Genomic DNA, 12,771 nt, shown 5'->3' on the forward strand with positions numbered 1-12,771 from the left:
AAATACGAATGAGGTTTATGGAACTGATTTTCTTGAGCATAAACCTTCAAGACTGCATGCACTCTAAACTGAATTTTAAAATAAAATGATCGATAATAAACTAAAATTAGTGTTTTCAATGTGAACTAAAAGTTCACATCAACACCGTTGTGGTGTTATTCGACTCAGAAGGAATTCGATGAACGATGAAGGTTCAAGCAATATTTGTGGGGGCAGATTTGAAACGAATGTTACATTTCGAATATCCTGTATGTAATTATATAAACTAAAGAGGCACTATTTATGTATGAATATTTAGAATTCATTAATTTAAAAAAACAAATTACAGCAGTAATTAGGTGTAATTGCAATGCAATAACGAAAGAACTAATTTTTTATAAACGCTATAAGTGGAAAGTTGATATCAGGTAATTATTTAAAATCTAGATCAGATGCCTGGAAAATAGTATGAGAATGGATCGATTATAAAGAATTTTTTTGAGGGAGAAAATAAAACACTAGAACTATCTATATTTAAACAATATAAATAATTAAATGTAACCGTATTAGTAATATATATATATATAAATTAAGATCTGTTTTAATTAATACAATCCACCGTGATAGTGTACATTTAAGTTAATACTAACTATATAAGTAAAAAGCAATTAATTCTGTCCAGACAGATAGAAAAAAAATATATATTAAAGTAAAATAAATACTATTTTATTATAAAATTAGCTTCATACTTCTTAAACAAGTTTTTATTTGTTAGGTTTTTCTATGTAAATAACATTTATAAAAGAGTAGAATGGGAAAAAAACAAGTAAGGTTATGTTGAACCAGACAGAAAGTCAGCAGACATATAGAACTGTATAGTAATATATAACAGTATTTAAGTTGCACGGTGTCTCGCCCGGGTCAGTTGCCATAAGTGCGTGTGTCTTGATGTCCAGCAACCACAGTTTCCTGACTTGACTACTGCTAATGTTGATGACCGCTTTTGTCCTGTAGAGTGTGCGCGTTGCGCTATCTTTGTCGACACTCCCTTGTAGGGATTATAATGACATCACTGGTGCCCTCGTTCCCACTTCAATTTAATTAAATCGATCTTATATATATAAAAGAATCTATTTTACTTTTTGCACTCAATGACCGATCAGTTATAGATTAATCCGTGTTATTACTAGGAACTGATATTATAAATCCACATCTTCGTTTTTTTAATTAGATATATACATTAACAGTAAACCACTTCGTAAAAGCATATTGCACATGTTTATAAACCTACACAATAATCTGCTACAATCAATTGTATTTAACACACTAATTGAAAGAAAATTTAATTAAAAACAATGTGTTAAAATAATAAATATAAGGAGTTTATGGTTCAAAATTATATCATAAAAAAATACGATTCGTCCATTAAAAAAGGAATTATATATATTTATTTTTAAATTAATTAATTATATTTTATTAACTGGATTTTTTTTTTTTTTTAATTCAATCAATCATTAAAAAACGTTATTTATATTGTACAGTATAATTATAATATAGACGTCAGGACTACTAAGCAAAACAATAACAATTTATTAGTTTTTAAATGAGTTCAATTTTAAATACTCTATAAAAAAAGAATTATTTCTCATGGTAGACAACTTTATAATTTAGTTGAAATATATAACTATAGCCTAGTCTAGCACGTAGGCTTATAAATATATACAGTAGATAAAAGAAAATCTTTTTAATATAGAAATTCATTATGTATCTAGCAATAAAGTACTTCCTCATTCCTTTTTCTTAAGTACTATAAAATTTATATATATATATATATATATATATATATATATTTTAAAAACTATAAAAAAGGACCAACATTAAACATCCAGTTGCAGGTATGTACAAGATTCATGATTTTGTTTATAATTTCGTTCTTTTTTTACAAATCTTTCTTAAAAGTAATTGTTTAAATTATTAAAAATCATTTATTGTGTTAATTTTTTTTTTTTAATTGAGGGGTACAGAAGAAATATGAGTACTTAAGTAAGAGAACATCAGATAAAAAAAGTTATTTTATTCATTTTCTTTAGTTAATAATATTCATAATCTCTTTTCTTATTATGAAAGAGTGGACATAAACAATTATTATCATTAATGGCCCGGTGGAAGTTGGTAGCATATAAAAAGATGCCATACCTGACCGGGATTCGAACCCGGGACCCTACGAAATGTCGAGACCCTACCTACTCAGCCAAGAAGTCAGCCTTTCTTAAATTTAATTAATCTATGAATAATTGTAAACTTAATTATCATTAGTGATAATATTTATTTATTTTTTAAATGTAGTAAAAATGTTTGTTTTAAATGCAAAAAAAGTAATATTAACACAAAATTGTATGTAATAACATTAATTTTTCACTTTCCCGAAGAATATAACTATATAACTAGAATAGTTATGTTAAAAGTAAAAGTACGGTGAAAACGGTAAAATTGGAGTATCCGGAATTTTTCAAATCTTAAGTTTTAAGGTCTAACTAGTTTATCTAGATCAAAGATCATTTTATGTATGTACGAGGTCTGTATGTACTCTATAGCAGAAGCCGATGAGAAAATTCTCCCTTTTTTAATGAAGGAACTAAAACAAAAAAAATCGTGAGAGTGGAGTAAGTGACTGGAGATTCGTTAATAATTGTATTATTTTCACTGAAAAACGAATCGAATAAACAAAGCAATGATTAGTATGAATTCAACTTAGGAAAGAAACTAAAAGCAATCGGGAATAAAAAAAAAGATAATGAAGTATGAGGATTGAAAATAATAAAACACAATTATAAATATGGGAAAAACTGACTACAAAGTTATTATACTATTCTGGCATTGGTTATTTGTTTTTATGTAGTGTAAAAAAAGATACATAAAAAAAAATTTTACAAGATCAAAAAATCTATATTTTTAAATTTTGATTGGCTTCCCCATCAGCAATACTGCCCCCAAAGAATTTTTAGGCCACACGCAATACAACTATGCTTAGGAAGACAAAAAAATTCGTTTAAAAATTGTTTCAAAATTTTGAGAAAATTGACCCAAAAGAAACTATTTACCCCATTTTCTGCAGATATTAACCCACAAATTTTACCAAAACATTGCCCATACATACGAGTCTGCACAAAATTTCATCAAAGTCAGTTTATTCAGTTAACAGTTACTAAGCTAAAAAATCTGACGTGGACACCACATGACTTCCTTGTACATCTATTAAATTACATATACACATTTTTTGCTGCACTTCATTAACACTTTTTTTTTCATTTGAAAGTGAGATACGATCCTCCAATTCTTTTATAAAGTGGACCATTACACAATTACTGAAATATTAGTTTTTATTAACATCAAATATTTATACAATTATTATTAATTCAATAATCTTATGAAATATTAGGATAGGGTAATCCCTTTTTACTCGTATTAGTAGATTAGTTATTCGTATCGTCATAAGATGCTGATTAACAAAGGTTTTAAATTTCTGGTGCGTCGTATGAACAAAAGTTAATAATATAATTAAATTATTCCGTTTATTAAATTCCTGTGAAGTGATTACAAATTTTAATTTCGATGTAACGATGTAAAATATTCAGTTTTTGTTATTGGATTATTTAGTGAATAATCAAAAATGAAAAAAGAAGCAATCATACAGGAAAAAGAAAAATAACGTGAAGAAATATACCTCAAAAAGCGACAAGAAGATGAATATGAAGGAAAGAAAATGTTAAGAACAAGGGAAGAATAAAAAAATTAAGAGAAGATGATAAATATAAAGAGGAAGAAAATGTTAAAACCAAAGAAAGAATAAAAAGATTAAGAGAGGATGATGAATATAAATAGAGAGAAAATTTGAAAACAAGAGAACGTGTACACAAATTAAGATTAGAAGAATTATATCAAACCAAAGAGCGATTAAATGACTGGCAAAAAAATAAATAATTGAAATCATCATCAACTCCGACGTAGGGAAAATATTGTCCGACAATATCAGAGGAGGAATGAACTAAAAGAAAAGAATTTTTGCAATTTATTAAAGATCGGATACGTATGCATTAGGGTATATGTTGTTCTTGTAAGAGTCTAGTTTTCAATCACTCTGTAGTTAACTTTAGTGTAAATAAAATTAAACAGAAATTCCAGAATAATTAAATAAAATTAAACTAGAAAATTTAAAAATAATACTATTCTAAATTATAATTAAATAATCAGATGTTTCACCAAATCTATTAAATACATACATAAGTATGTATTTAATAATGCCTATTAAATTACATTTACACATTTTTAAATATATATAATATTCTGTTTCACTAAGAACTTCTGATTTTTTTTAATTTTTTTTTTTTATTGCTATTGAATAAATATTTATTGTAAAACGATTTTTACAATCACGGGTTAATACTTATTAATAAATCAATATATTTCAATTTAAAAAAAAGTTAAAAAACAAATAAAAAAAGTAAAGGAGATGAAGTCTATTCGAACCGATATGCCTTCCCTTTATGATCAAAATATTTCATTAATTAAAATTTTAATTTTAATTTCAATTGCAATGAAAAAGGTAGGTGGACAACCAGATATTACAACAGTGTTAAATCCAAAATTTCAACATCCAACGGCTAATAATTTTTAAGTTATGCGAGCGAGATACATAAGCACATACATACTTACGTACGTACAGACGTCACATCGATACTAGTCAAAATGGAGTCAGGGATGGTCAAAATGGATATTTCCGTTGAAATATGAAAACCGAAATTTTTCGCTCTTAACTTGCTCCGATCTCAATACTTCCTTTACTTCATACAAGAAAAACGCCAAAACACGTACATACGTAACGTACATTACCCCCACTTTTTTCGTTTTTTTGGGTCCCTGGGTCATGCAACGTCGAGAAATTAAAAAACCCATCTCTTGACTGGCAATACATACTTTCCTTTTTGTAGTATAGCTCTATAGCTAATATGCCAGGAAAGCAAAAAGAATATTCTAGAAACCGAATAATTTTAATTAGTTAGCAAAATGTCGAAGGATAATGTAATAGAGAGAATATTAAAAACCCAATAAGGTTTAATAGTAATAAAGATAAGATTTTCAGTATTCCAAAAATAAAAAAATTTGATTCTGACAAGATTTTTTTTTAGATCATTATTATTTACTTGACCAGATATTGCTGTATTGTTATTATCTCATTACATATCGTTCCAGAGAAGTAATACACAGTATTATTATTTGTATTCTTCTAGCAGTATCTCATGAAAGAGGAATGTCTAGACATTCCTCTTTCATGTAATTATTTATTATGCGATTTACTTGTGGTTTTCAATATAAGGAAACTATTGTAAATAAAGGATTGCATAAAAAAATATTTTTTTATAAAATTAAAACGTTTTATGACAACAAAATACAGAAAATGATTTCTGAGCTATGATGTTACAAGACTGTCGAAAACTAGGTGGATTTATAGCGTATGAAATGAGAGATGTTTAAAATAGATTAGAAAATAAATAAATTAGTAGCAGAATCTTAAACGATATAAAAAGACTAATGAGTCATTTATTAAGTAGTCGGCGAGGGTGAATGGATTTGGTTCTAGTTGGTACAAAAAAAGGAACGAAGAAGTTAGAATGTAATTAGAAAATAGATAATTGAGAATGTAGGACTTAAGAAGGTTTAAGTAAGTTTTTTATTAATTGTGTGTGTAATTTAAAAATGTTGAAAGATCTTTTCAACCCCCAAAAGAAGAATACGATTGGTTCTACATCGAAGAGAGTTTTAAGACATTCACATTTTAAAGAGAAAAGAGCACAGTACAGTAGCGTTCTCAACGTCCAGTATTCACGGATATAACAATATTTCCACAAGGTTATTTAATGCATAATCCATAATTTCCATTTCATTATTAAATAAATATTTAATTATAATTCAATGAACGTATAAAACCACAAAGATATGGTGATCTTAAAAAGATTATAAAGTAGTTTAAATTTCTAATTTGTTAAGCGCAAATAATTACGCCACCAATTAAACATAACAATATATATTAACTTATTATTTAAATACAGCATAATCATAATAAACAATAAATAATTGTCCTATTTGTTGCAAAGAAAACACAAAATAAATTAATTTCTTGTTTAAATTAATTCAATTATAATAAAAATATTATTCTGTATATTAATTAAAATCATTTACAGAATCGTTAGCAAATTAAATTAGTGCATTTTTTATTCATAAAATAAATTGGAACTAGAAATAAAAATAAAATAGCCAATAAATATCGCAATATGAATAAAATTAATGGAAAATAGACATAAATAAAACACTAAAAAGTGACTGTAAAAATAATAATATAAAGTAAAATATAATAAAGAGAATTTCAAATAAAATGTTATTTATTCAAAGAGGAAATTAAAGAAGTATTTTAAATTATAATTATATGTTTTACGCAATTACGTGTATTACAATATTTACTCTGTACTAACACGTTATGTAATTAGGAAAATAATCTTGAAAACACACACACAATTAAAATTTACATATGCACTGGTATGTAATGGAAGAAGCTTTAAACCTAACTAATTTGCATGTCTAGGAAATATGAGTCAGATTAAATAAAGGTTGATTACGTTGATTTCTAAGAATTTAAATAAATATATATGTAACTTATTAACTACACGGATTTCATATTAACGAATACATAATTAGTTTCGTTTTAAATTAAGAATTTCCTTAGAAAACTTATTAAAATGAGTTACAATTAAGTAGATCGTGCATATATAGAAAAAAATTATTGTCGGTATTTAAAAAAAACAACACATTTTTCTTGTTAACATTTCATAGAAATTAGTAACAAAAATTATTAATTTTTTTTTTAAATTGTACAATGTACATAATTTACTAAATTTCCAAGTTTAAAAATTAAAATTATTAGACAAAATTCGATTTTTATGTAAAATAAAAAAGACGTTAAAATACTTATCCTAAACCACATTCAAATATACAATAATTTCTTTGAGGAGTTTTCAAATATTTTCCTTTAATTTTTAATTATGTTGAATCCTTACATCAGTCACGTATTTTTTTATTTTGAAAAGAAATTTGAGCTAAATATACACCTAAACTTTAGAGGAATTGCTTCAAAGGATGAGAAGAATGATTTTGCAGCGCGTGTGAAAATGCCATGCCTGACCGGGATTCGAACCCAGGACCTACGGATGAAAAGCCGAGACGCTACCATTCGCGACACGGAGGCCGACAAAGTTATATAACCTAAGTAATATTGGCGACTTATTTGGACATAAAGAGAATAAAATTATGTCTATACGACTCTGTTAACTCACGAATACAGGATTTACAACCCGAACTGGCACTGTCACTTATGTCATATGACGAATTAATCGTAATGCGTCAGTAATCGTACTGACGGATGAACCATCATAGAATTAAAATTATTTGAAGCAGTGAAAGTTACATGACGGATTGGTGAAAAATTAACATCTCAATTCAGTATTTAATCATTTTTATTTTGTATCTCTGAAAAATGTTTAAACGAGAGATATAGTATAATTCTGAGTTAAAAAATACATTCATATTATTATGTATCTGATTAAAAAAATATATACACGTAGAGACTTTGGTTCGGTTTCAAACAAACTTAGAAATGTGGATAACACTGTTTTTGTCCACGCATTTGAATTTCCTTGTACGAAATACAAGGAAGTATTGTAATCGCAAAAAATTTCGGTTTTCTGATTAAAACGGAAATATCCATTTTGACCATCTCTGAATCGAAACTAGTCAATAGTTTCGGCGTAACGTCTGTACGTACATATTTATCTCGCATAACTGAAAAACGATTAGCCGTAGAATGTTGAAATTTCGGATTTAGGACTTTTGTAACAACTCGTTTCGCACCTCCCGTTTTGATTGCAATCGACTGGACCAAAGGTTTCCAAAAAAAGCCCAAAATCCAAAACATTTAGATTTTGGACTTTTTCTCAACTGCAGTAATAAGCATTCATTGAGAGCTTTTCAACGATATATCATAAGTGGTACTTATTTTCATTGACAGTTACAGCCAAATAAAATTTTAATTAATGAAATATTTAGTTCTTACAAGGGGAAGACACATTAGTTCGAATCAGACTTCATCTCCTTCTTTTTTTAATTATTTTTTTATTTAGTTTTATTTACTTTAAATGTATTGATTTATTAATAATTATTAATCACCGATTCTAAAAAAAATTTACGATTAATAATAATAATTCAATAATAACAATAAAAAAAAGAAAGGTGAAAAACATATCAGAAGTTACTGTTGAAATAAAATTTGATGTACTTTTTATTTAAAAAAAAATATGTATATGTAATTTAATAGGCGTAAAATGAATTCATGTGGTGTCCACATCAGAGTTTTTACCACCTATTATACTATCAAACAGTGTAAACATAAACACGCGTACATACATGGACAGAAGCACACACGTAGTCTATAAAAGTATGCACTGCACAATAAACGTAGTCTATAAAACATACATTCGATGGATGAAGCCGTTACTTGATGAAAATCCGTCATAACAAAATAAAATAAGAAAAATGTATTATTTTTCACAAAATACGGACGATGAATACGTCGGCACCTATAAATACGGATGATGAATCTTCCGTAGGAACTAATGGTTTTTATAATTACCGTAAAAGACAGATATCTGACAAATGTCGACATACACCGGTGAATGTTGACATATACTAAATACGTCGGTGAAAGATCCAAATATTTGCTTATATTATTATACATTCAGATCTTCGCCGGTATATGTCGACAGCTCTGATAGTGATAGAAACGATAGCTAGAAATTAAAAAAACTCACCCAATACCAATCTCTAAGGTAAATAGATTACGAGATACCCTCGTAAAAAAAAAGTTTAAATTTAAGACAAACATAACCTACTCTCAAAATCAAAAAAATTGATTAAATTTAACCCAAATATAATCTTCGCTCGTTTGGATCGCTAATCTCGTCTAATTAACGTTAAATATACAAATTACATATGTTATTCTTCAACAATGGATGCGATTAATCAAATTTATCGCATTTATAAAAAAAATTTAATCATTTTTTTTTATTTTATGGGTTATTTTTTATTTTTTAGGTTGTTTGGCTTAAATTTAAACTTCCTTTTTTTTACGAGAGTTTCTCGTAATCTATTTACCTTAGAGATTGGGATTGGCTGATTTTATTTCCAGTTATCGTTTTGACCACCACCAGAGCTTATCTGTTTGTCGATATATACCGGCGAAGGTGCGAATGTATATTACAGGCAAATATTTCGGTGTTTCAGCTACGTATTTGTAATTTGTCAACATTTACCGGAGAATATCGACATTTTTCAGATATAGGTCTTTCACGGTAACATATACACAGCTACTTACAAATTATATTATTTTACGTTACGGGTTTTTAAGGCTATTACGGACGATAAATACATATTCATGGTCCTTTTCTTTTTTTGTGAAAATCAAATAATGTATTTTATTTATTTTCTTTTGTTTAGATATATCTGTAAACCATTTTACTGGATTTTGGTTCTGATTCTGTTCGAAGAAATGATAGAAATTCGATCTGAAGTAGTAATGGCAAAAATATATAGTAGTGTAGTAAATTTCATATTATTTTGTTACGTTTTAAGAGACTAGAAAATATAAGTTAAAAAGTAGCATTCTTTATTTTTTTTATAAACTAGAAATTTACTCTTTAAATTATGTAGTATTTGTTTGCATTTAAAGTTGTTAAGTTGAAACTGAACTGCTATAATCAATTCGACAGATCGACGAAACCTGAATACAAAGGTACGGTATACAGTGAATATTTTGACGGTGTTAGATAACTATGTTACAAAATATTATCACATTGCTGTAAATGTACAGTACTATTGCATAACATACAAGGTTTTAAAAGTCAATAAGACAATTTTATATGATTTAAACTTAACTAATACAATTATTTATTTTTTAAATTAATTTAACTAAAAACGTTTTTTAGGATTAATATGATAGTATTATAATTTATATTAAATTTTTAATGAGATAATGTTGAGGCATTAGCTGTTTTTCATAGTCAAAACGTTTTAAATGCAAACAAAAACCATACAGACAAGGAAAAATTAGAAAAATAAATTTATTAAAAAAAAAATAGTTTTAGATTTTTGTTGTGTCAAATTAGGAAAGTCCATCATAAAAATTTCATTATTTTCATCGTTGACAATGATAAACACCTGCATGGAAAATAGAAAAATTACCTGGAAAAAAGTATATTAATAATCACTAATTCTTTTTATAATAATCTATAGTATAATATGGGCATTACCGATAACAAATTCACTATCTTCATCAAAGATTTATAAATCTTGATAAGGAAAGTTTGTATAAATATGAACATTTAGATGAAGAGTAGGTATCTATAACTTTTTAAATCTAAACATGGTATTTTCATAGCATTATGTAAAAAGATTATTTTAAAGTAAATCTATAAATATCACGAACTGATGTTAAACATAATAATAAACACATTAACAAGAAAATTTTAATTTCTATCAATTAATCAAGTGCTTGAATAACGTAACCAAGATTTTCTTGTTCATTTATTTTTCATATTATAATGAAACATTTTTTCCGACTTGTCTTTGTGCTCATTGTTAAGTTTTATATATATATATATACACACTATGTAGTATGTATCAGTCAGCTGATGACCTGAATTTGGATCAATATCCTTTTTTCTCCCTAGTCTTGGATTAAATATGACGCGTCCCGCTGTCTGTAGCCCAAAGCCTACTACTACAACTGCTACTTCATACTGCTGTTCTATATCCCTAGTTAACTCCCTCACCATGTAACCCTCAAATGTATCCTGTTGTTTTCTCCTCCCTTTTAGAGTAATAAGCATATTCACACATATATATTATACTCGTGTGAACAAAAAGGGAAATAACTGGACCAACGAAATTGTGTAATTTATGTACAACATTTTTCCCTAAAATTGTTAATAAAGAAATAAAATGAAACTTAGGTAATAAAAATAAAATAAAAGAATTAGTGAAAGGATTAAACACACATATACGGAACAAAAATTAATTTTAAAGAAATAATTTTTTTTTATTAAAAATTGATAAAACTTTATTAATTATCCAACTGCGTACAGGTACCAATTTTCATATAATACTCTGAAAGCAGTCCTAAATAAAAATTACAAAAGATACTTCTTATAAAAGTTGTTATTCAATTTTAACTTTGTACAATTCTTATAATTTATATGATTTATTATTAAATTCATCTCTAGCAAGTAAATCAGATAATTTCTGCTAACAATTCTTTTTATTATTATTTAAATCTATTAGGAATACTTCACAGTGCTACAATACAAATAGGTATCATCAAGCGATAAGTCCTAAATAAGGGAAAAAGGACACGGATTCTTTCAGAAAGTTTGTTCAGTGGTTCTTGGATGATTCTGGATTAAAGTAGACAAAATATCAAACAGAAATTGAGATAATGAGGCAATCTGGCTTTCATTTTGTAATTAAACTTAAAACTCGGTTAATACAAAGAAAATTTATTTGAAAGAATACTCAAATAAATAAAAATAAAATATAAAATAAAATATGATCAAAATTGTAAAGGATAGAGAAAGTATCAAATTATTGTAGTGAACGTTAAAGAAAATTTTATATGATGATAATAATAATAATACATATATTCAAGATATATATATATATATATATATATATATATATATATATAAATGCTATAAATTAAAGAGTTAAAGTAGTCATTGGTTACTCTCTCTCTTTTTCTGTTTAGCCTCCAGAACCACTGTAAGGTATTACTTTAGAGGATGAGTAAGGATGATGTGTATGAATGTAAATGGAGTTTAATCTTGTACAGTCTCAGGTCGACCATTTCTGAGATACGTGGATAATTGTACCCCAAACACCAAAGAACACCGGTATCCACCATTTAGAATTCAAATCCGTATAAAAGTAACTGCCTTTACTAGGCTTTGAACGTTGGAACTCTCGACTTCAAAATCAGCTAATTTGCAAAGACGCATTCACCACTAAACCAACCTGGTGGGTTAGGCATAGATTACTAACGTTTTCTCTTAATATAGATTAAAGATCTTTAATTTCTTAAGTTAACATTTGAACATTTTTTTCCTAATTTTTAATAAAAATGTTACTGTTTTATTAATTTAAAAAAAATTATTCATATTAGAAGATTTAATCTCATTTTTTACTCTATTCGCATTTAATTTGCACTGATCTAATCGAATATAATTTTTTAACAAGTAACTAATAAAAATAAAGAAGATTTTTACAGATTTTATTGAAAATTAAAGCACACTGATTTACGTTACTATATGAGCCTTTGAATTATTATTTTGTAATTTTCTTTTTTCATCTTTAAATTTATCGGATAAAAAAATTGTTATTTTGTAATAAAGGTATAATTGATTATCATCAAATATTTTTGGCAAAATTACTGAGATTAGGATTACGCTAATGATGACAATGAAAGCTTGCCAGAATTTAGGCTTAAAAATTAATCAACAAGAAGAAATCACTATTATTTCTGCATCATTTAAATCATTTCATAAACAAAAGATTTTTTCTTACATAATTCGAAACAATATGGTAAAATAATTATGTATATATATATATTTTTTTTTTATTTATTTATAAATCATT

At 26.5% G+C, this 12,771-nt stretch overlaps 1 protein-coding gene across 1 annotated transcript in view; it reads right to left on the bottom strand.

Annotated features, from left to right (window-relative positions):
- LOC142326906 (uncharacterized) overlaps positions 1-12,771 on the bottom strand; it is a 249,229-nt gene that overhangs the window by 128,200 nt on the left and 108,258 nt on the right. The window lies entirely within an intron of this gene.

This window comes from Lycorma delicatula, chromosome 6, assembly GCF_047948215.1.
Source record: "Lycorma delicatula isolate Av1 chromosome 6, ASM4794821v1, whole genome shotgun sequence".
Lineage (NCBI taxonomy): Eukaryota > Metazoa > Arthropoda > Insecta > Hemiptera > Fulgoridae > Lycorma > Lycorma delicatula.